The sequence below is a fragment of the Nicotiana sylvestris genome, chromosome 6, assembly GCF_000393655.2.
Source record: "Nicotiana sylvestris chromosome 6, ASM39365v2, whole genome shotgun sequence".
NCBI lineage: Eukaryota > Viridiplantae > Streptophyta > Magnoliopsida > Solanales > Solanaceae > Nicotiana > Nicotiana sylvestris.
The window spans coordinates 79409350-79417973 of NC_091062.1; positions in this window are offsets into that span (position 1 = coordinate 79409350).

Genomic DNA, 8624 nt, shown 5'->3' on the forward strand with positions numbered 1-8624 from the left:
TCCACAAGACTCGAATAGATTTGCCCATGACTTGTCAGATCTACGTGAACCTAGTGCTCTAATACCATGTTGTCACGACCCAATTCCATTATAGGTCATGATGTCGCCCAACACCCTTGTTAGGCAAGCCAATGCGGAAGTGCTAACAAGTTCTCACTTTCACTTTACTAAAACAAGTACAGAAATTTCTAAATTTTCAGTTTAAAACACGTGATAATTAGTAATGTACAAATATAGTTATACAATCCCCAAAAAAATAGTTTACTAATGTGTGTGCCAAGACCCGGTGTCACACGTTTACGGGCAACTAGTAGAATATACAAAAGAATAAATCTATCCTACTGTCTGAAATAGAATAGACAGCCAAAATAAAGAGAGACTCCATCATGCTGCTGAACGGCACAGGAAGGGAGCAGCTCACCGTGGAAGTCTCGGACACTGATCAAGAATGCGCACCAGACTGGTAACTAGATGTACCTGCCTCAGATCCTATACAATTAAGTACAGAAGTGTAGTTTGAGTACATAAACAATATGTACCCAGTAAGTATCATATCTAATCTCGAAGAAGTAGAGACGAGAGATCGACTTGACACTTATTAGGGTCAAATAATATGAGAAATAAATTATACTGAACACGGATAGAACAAATAATTAACAGTTTATAGCAAGAAATAACAGGTCCTCCCCTAGATAATATTATAGTTGTCCACTTACATTTCAGGGCAAATAATAAAGCTGAATTCATAGACAAATACTGAGTAAAGCATGCGCAAGTAGTGCCGAGGTCGTATGGCCCGATCTAACATAAAAGTAAATTGTGCACTGCCGAGGGTCGTATGGCTCAAACCGTAGATGCTTCTATTACCCCGCTCGCGAATCAAACATGCGACGCGGTCAAATGTAATTAAACACAACAACAAGCAGTCAAGAATATATAACTGGGGATCAATTACTCAAAGAAATAGCAACTTCTCTTTAATTAGCCAAGAAAGATAATATTCCTCTTACTAGTCTCATTTACCATAATCACCATGATTTAAACAATCCAAATTAAACATAAAGTTGTGAGAATATCACATAAAGCATGATTTTGGGTCCTAGACTACCCGGACTTAGCATAGTAGTAGCTACGCACAGACTCTCGTCAACTAATGCGTACGTAGCCCCCGTATTTAATGGAAAATTATCTGATTATATCACCTATGGGGACAATTCCCTTTTACAAGGTTAGATATAAGACTCACCTCGCTCCAAAGCGTACTTTCAATACCAAGAACAAGCTCAAACTCTCAATTTGGAGCCGAACGATCTAAAACTAGATAAACGAGGTAGAAACTAGTCAATACAAGCTCACAAGATCGCATTCTAACTATTTAAGCAATTTCCCAACCTTAAACACAAGTTTCCTGAAATTCGCCCCCGGGCCCACGTGCCCAGATTCTGAAATTTTTCGAAGAATGTTGTTCTTTATAGCCCAAGGATCAATAACGTATGATTTCTAATTCATTTCATAACAAATTTCATGGTCAAATCTAGCTTTTGTCCAAACCCTAGGGTTTGCTCTAACCCCATCATTTTACCTTAATCTTTGTGTATCAATCTACTCAAGACTCAATATTAAACTAGAAATAGGTAGGATAAACTTACCTCAAGATGCTAGGTGAAGGTCCTCTCTCAAGAGCTCCAAAATCGCCCAATGGGTGAGTGAAAAATGGTCAAAATGACTTAGAGCCCGCAATAAATGAAGCTCACTGCTTTAGTGATTTCCACATCTGCGGTCAGGAGACCGCATCTGCGGTCCCGCTTCTGCGATAGGAATGCCACATCTGCGGAATTGGCCAAGCGAGCTGGGACCGTTCCTGCGGTCTTGAAGCCGCTTCTATAGTTTTGGCCTAGCCTGCCTTGGCCACATCTGCGAGAGGACGACTGCTTCTGCGATCTCGCACTTGCGGCTGACCAACCGCTTGTGCGGTTATGACAGCAACCTGAAGCTTCAGCTCTTCTCAAATTTTTCAACTTCACTCGAGTCTCGTTCGATTGATGCTAGGGACTCCCGGGCCCCGCCCGAATATACCGATAAGATTGAAATCATGAAACGGACCCGCTCAAACCTTCGAAACGCCCGAAATAACTCTAAATCCAATAATCACCCCCTAAAATCAATTGGATCAAACTTATGAACTTCAACTTCTTTAATTCACTTCTAACGTGCAGAAATGTATTTATACTACTCGGATTGACACCAAATTTTGCAGGAAAGTCTTAAATGTTATATTGGACCAGTACTGGGCTCCGGAACCAACATACGAGCCATATACCAACGTGATCAATCATTATTTAGTTTCTTTAAATCCTTAGAATTTCAGTTCAACAATTTCTAATAAAACTTCATTACTCAGGCTAGGGATCTAAAAATTTGATTCCGGGCATATGCCAGGTCTCATATTTTCCTACGGACCCTCCGGAACTGTCAAAACACAAATTTGGGTCTGTTTGCTAAAAATGTTGACCAAAGTCATACTTATCCTTTTAAGGAAATCTTAAGGAATCAAATTAGCCTATTTCAACCCAAACTCTTCCAAATCCCGAACCAATCATCCCTGCAAGTCATAAATTAGTTAAAGCAAGCGCGAGAAATTTTATTTAGGGGGACGGGGTTCTAAAAAGTAAAACGACCAGTCAAGTCATTACATCCACAATCATGGTTCTTTCCATATCCTGCAAGGTTCTGTTTTTACGCTCTACTACTCCATTTTGTTGAGAAGATCTTGGTGATGAGAAATTATGAAAGATTCCTTGATAATTGCAAAAAAAATTCAAAAGCTCTGCTTTTAAATAATCCTTCATGGTCACTTCTGATGGTTGAGGTGTAGTATCCCTTTTCTCGTTGAACCTTCTTACAGAAAACTTCGAAATTCTTTAGAGCAGAATCTTTATTACTAAGAAACATAACCTACGTAAATCTAGAGAAATCATCTACAATAACAAAAGCATATTTCTTACCTCATATACTAGCAGTTCTAGTAGGACCAAATAAATCCATATGCAGCAATTGAAGAGGTTTAGAGGTAGAAACAATGTTTTTGACTTTGAAAGAGGTTCGAGTTTATTTTCCTAGTTGACATGCTTCACAGATATGATCTTTTGAAAAATCTAGTTTTAGAAGACCAATAACAAGATCATGTTTGGAATGTTTTTGAATGGTATGCATGCTTGCATGGCCAAGTTTTCTATTCCAAACCCAGGGATCTTCAATTATAGAAGTAAGGCAAATTTGATCCCAAAGTTTTCTAAGTTTTTGATAGTATAGACATTTCTGTCCCTATTTCCTGAGAGAATGATATTACCTCATTCGTCTTCTATAAACCAGCCATGTTTCTTAAAACGAACCTCATAATCATTGTCACACAGTTGACTGATGCTGAGAAGATTATAGCCAAGTTCATCAACTAAATAAACTTCATCTACATCACATGTTGAGCTTAAAGGAACTTTTCCAATACCAATAACATTTCCTTTGGATTAAGGCTGTATTGTGGTCCGGGCCTGGCCTGGGACCGGCCCAGGACCGCGGGCCAAACAGGCTGGTTCAAGCGGGCCTGGGCTCTAGTGGTGCAAAAGCCCGTGGTGGGTCGGTTCAACACAAATAGCCCGTGAGCCCGGGACCGGCAGGCGGTCCTGGGCCGGTTCAACCGGGCCAACGAGCCTAACGGGCTCCAACGGCTAATTGTTTTTTAAAAAAAATTTAAAAAAAAAGACCAATGGTCAGATTTTTAAAATCTAGTCGTTGGCCTTCAAAATTTATCCGTTGGGCACTTTAAAAATAGTCATTTGGCCCCCCAAACTTTGTTTTAACCCCAAACTTTTTATAATTATACTTTTTTCCAATTCTCAACTATAAATACCCCCTCATTCTTTCATTTTTACTCACAAATTCATCAATCTCACTCATTTCTCAAACTCAAATTGAAGTATTCAAGTCTTCACTCATCTCTCATTTCTCAAACTCAAATTCTTAATTCAAGTTAAATCATGCCTGGTGATTCTACATTGCACCCATTTGTTTTGGAACACTTCAATGTGGTAGAAGAAAATGAAGAAGTTTACATAATAAAGTGCAAGAACTGTGGTCGAGTCTACACTCGTCATCGAAAGGAGGGCACAGGCTCTTTAAGAAGGCATATAAAAGTTGACTTGCGCGTTCTCTAGACATTCGTATTTAAGATTTTAAGTTGATTTGAGACAATTTTTGTTATTTAAAATTATTAGACGTATTATGCTTAATGTTCTAGTTTGTTAGATTAATTTGAAGTATTATGTTAAAGGTATTGAACTTTAATTTGAAGTATTAAATGTAAACTTTAATTTGAACTATATCTATAGCTTATATATGTATATAATACATATAAACTATATATAATATTTTTAAAGCTATATACCCTCCTCAAGCACAAGCTCTGACCACGTTTCAGTTTTATAATCTTAAACAGTCTCAATTTTATCAATCCTTACGATTCTAGAACATTTTAACAGTAGATTTACCCTTGATATTATTAAGCTCTGACCATGTTTCAGTTTTATAATCAGAAACAGTCTCAATTTTATCAGCAAAGTTTTTTGATAAATCAATTGGTCTAATATTTAAACCAGAAAGTTTCTTATCAAGAAGGTTTGCTAAGACATCAAGAGATTTGATGATAAGTCTGCTATTTTTAATAGACATTTAATTATATAAGGCAATATATAATTATATATACACATAATACACTGTTATATATATATACTATACATACTATACATACTATATATATTTATATAGCTATATATAAGCAATTTATAGTAGTATATACATATATAGTTTACAAGAAAGTGCCTTAGATAAAAAAAATTAAAAAAATAGTCCGGAACGAAAAAAGTCCATTAGGCCCGTTTAGGCCCGTGGGCCCGACCCATTTAGCCCGGGACAATGTGGGCTTAGGACCACTGTGGGCCGGTTCCACACATTGGGACCGTGAAGCCCGGGACCACCAAAGCCCGGCCCGCCTAAGCCCAGGCCGGTTTGGCCGGCCCATTTAGGCCCGTTTTGCCCGGGCCTGAACCACAATACAGCCTTACTTTGGATTTGTTACCAAATGTAACTGTTCCTCCATCAAGCTTAGTGACTGATTCGAACAATTGTTTGTCACCCATTGTGTCTGGAACACGCGCTGTCGAGATACCATTTTCCTTTTCTATTCTTCTTGCAGTGTTCCGGCAAAACAAGATTACTCATTTTTAGGTACCCAAGCCTGCTTGGGTCCTGAATGGTTAGACTTCTGAGTGTTAGTTTGATTTGAAGATTTTGGTCTCTAGACCCATATTCTATTTTTTTTGAACCTGCAATGATTTGAGGTATGACCTCTTTTGCCACAGTAGAAGCAAGATGAGTTGTTAGAGTTACCAGAGCTACTTTCAGCTCTAATTTTGTTCCTGCAATTATTAGTGCTATGGCCATTTTTTTCACAAAAGGCCATTGTCTTTTTGTGATGAATAGTCTGTTGTGACTTGACTAGACGGTGATTTGAGGTCCTTTGCAATCCATTCAATTGAAGCTTGAGTTCATTTACTTCCTCTTGAAGTATATCGTGTTCAATTTCGCATACTTCTAGTTTTAGGGCCCAACCCTTCTTCTCTCTCTCTTTTTCTCTCTTGACTTTTCTAAGCTCATTTACTACTCTTTCTATATCTACAAGGGCAATATCAACAAATTCTTGAAGTTCATAACAATTAGGGCATAAAGGAGTACATACCTCACTAGTTCCTGCATCCGACAGTAAACGAGGTTCTCTTGAGTCGTCTTCCTCATCGTTGTTGTTTGCCATTAGCCCAAGTTACCCTAATTCTTCATTGTTACTTAGATCCATGAAGCATATGTTAGCAATTTCCCCGTGATCAGATTCTTCCTCATCACTCCATGCTCCAAAGGCTTTCTTCTTTTGTATGTTTCTGCTAAGCTTCTTCTTTAATTCCGGACATTCAGCTTGAATATGACTTAACTTTCCACATTCGTAACATCTTCCATCATTTTTATCAGCTTCATTGCTCACCCTTCCTTTCCTAAAGTTGGACTTACCTCTTCTGTTATTTCTATTTTTTCTCATCATGCTGGTCACGACTTGAGAGAGCATTGCAATGTTTTCATCTTCTTCTCCCCCTTCTTCTTCATCTTCATTTTCCGGTTCAGCCACAATTGCTTTGAAAGCAACAGTTTTTTTTCTTCTCTTGAATTTGTCTGTCAAGATGAGTTTTCTCAAACGTGATCAGATCACCTCTGAGCTCATCATAAGAAATTTTATCCATATCTTGACATTCCAAAGCAATGACCTTTAGTTGCCAAATTGTAGGCAAGCTTCTGAGGATCTTTCTAACATGTTCGCGACTTTTAATAGGTCTTCCAAAGGATTTGAGATCTCTAAGAATTTTGTTGAACCTGGAAAACAATTCTTCTACAGATTCACCATCCTTCATTTGAAATAACTCATAGTTCCGAACCAAGAGGTTTATTCTAGTCTCTTTCACTTTGTTGGTTCCTTCATAAGTGACTTTCAGTTTATCCCACATTTCTTTTGCAGTCTCACAACTAGATATCTTTTCATATTCTTCTCCACTGATAGCATTGTATAGTGGATTTTTTGCTTTTGCATTAACAGTGATAAACAACTTGTTCATCAGTGTAATTGTCCAGAGGATTAGTGGATGTGATGACCTCACCATTTACATCCTTCTTGGGAGGAATTGGAAGGTTTCTCTTTTTGATCACACACCATACCTTGATGTCATATGACATAGTATACATTTCCATGTGAACTTTACAGTGAGAGAAATGTTGGCCATTAAAGTAAGGGGGTCGAACTTGAGAGGTTCCTTCTTGAAAGAGAGCACCGACAACAGTATTGGATCCCATGATCTTTTTCTCACTAGCGGTTAAGAAAAGATTGTGAACCTTGCTCAGATACCAATTAAAGGTACAAGATGGGGGTGAATTGTTAACTATTTAAAATTTAGTCGACTAACACAAGTATTAGTTGACTGACCATAACATAGAATGAAAGCAAGCAGTAAAGAAAAGTAAATAACCCACAGCTATTTATACTAGTTCGGTACTGTTGTGGTACTTACATCCAGTTTCCCTTGGGTCACAAGGGTTACCTTAAGATCTTTGAATAAGTTACAATACAAATGGTTTTAACGCGTTCACCACCAATGAACAGTATCAACACTTGAGTTCAGAATAGTTGACACAACTCTCGTTTGTGTTCTAGATCTCCCTATCTTTTGAGACACTAATAACTAAGGATTACAGTGTTTGAACTAAGAAGTAGATAGACTTAGAACACAATGTGTGCAGTTGCACAATCTTCTTCTTGAAGGATCAACCTTCTTATAAGAGAGAAATGAGTCGTTGAGTCTTTATCAAAATCAGAGGCACAAGATCTTTGATTAAGGGATTTGACCCAAGGGATGCCTCTTTAAATCTTGCTCTTTGATGAGCCCAAATTCGATTGTGATCTTCCTTGTCACAGCTTGATTTAAGGAGTCGTTTATGCCTGGAGTATCTTAATTCACGAGCATGATCTTATTAATTAGAGAATCCATGATTGGCAATCTGAGTTCCCTTGATTGAGGATGAGTCAATCTACTTCTTTTGATTGCTCATTAATGTAGTAACAACATCTTCATTCGTTCCTTACTTGATATTTCGAATCCAGTAGCAATCTTGTTGAGCATCTCCATTCTTTCCTTTTTGTTTCTCCTGCAAATATAACATAAGATAATATTGTCATCATTGAAACTTAAACTTAACCTATCACATTTATGGACAAACGATTCATCATATTAATGAATTTCTTGAATTGGTTCGCATTATTTTGTTTTGCGAGCCTTTGAGGATATGGTGGAGGAGGCCTTGGCAAAGGAGCCTTGGCTTTGGGCACTACCATTTCCGGTATGTCTATCACATGTTCCTTAGACGGGTTCACATCATTTTGTGTCTCCTCCACATTGTCATCAATGTCTATCCTTACTTCATCATTCACATTCTCATCGTTCACTTGCAAATCATTGCTTAGTTCATTATCATCTTGCACCAACACATCTTCACTCACAATCTTTCTTGGATTAGTGGTACTAGCAACTCCACCTCTACCACTTCTTGTAGTCACTGCCATAGCGTGGACCGTATTATTCCCACCCTTCTGGTTTACTAACGTATCACTTGGTAGTGCCCCATTAAGGTGAGTATTCAAAGCTTGAGAAATTTGGCCAAGTTGGACTTCCAAGTCATGGATAGAAGTGTTGTGGGAAGCTAATTGGGCATCGGAGTCGGTATTTTTCTTCATCATTTGCTTGAACATGGTTTCAATCCGTTCCATCTCATTGTTAGAAGATCTAGGAACTTGTGATGGATATGGAGGCGGGTTGTTCGGTTGTTGATACATCGGGGGCCTTTGAAAGCCCGACCCCGATTCCCTTGATTATTGTTATTCTAACCCTCTTGATTGTTGTTGCCTCTCCAATTACTATTATTGTTGCCACCCCAATTGCCCTGATGTCCCTGATTACCCCAATTTTGATTGTTGTTGT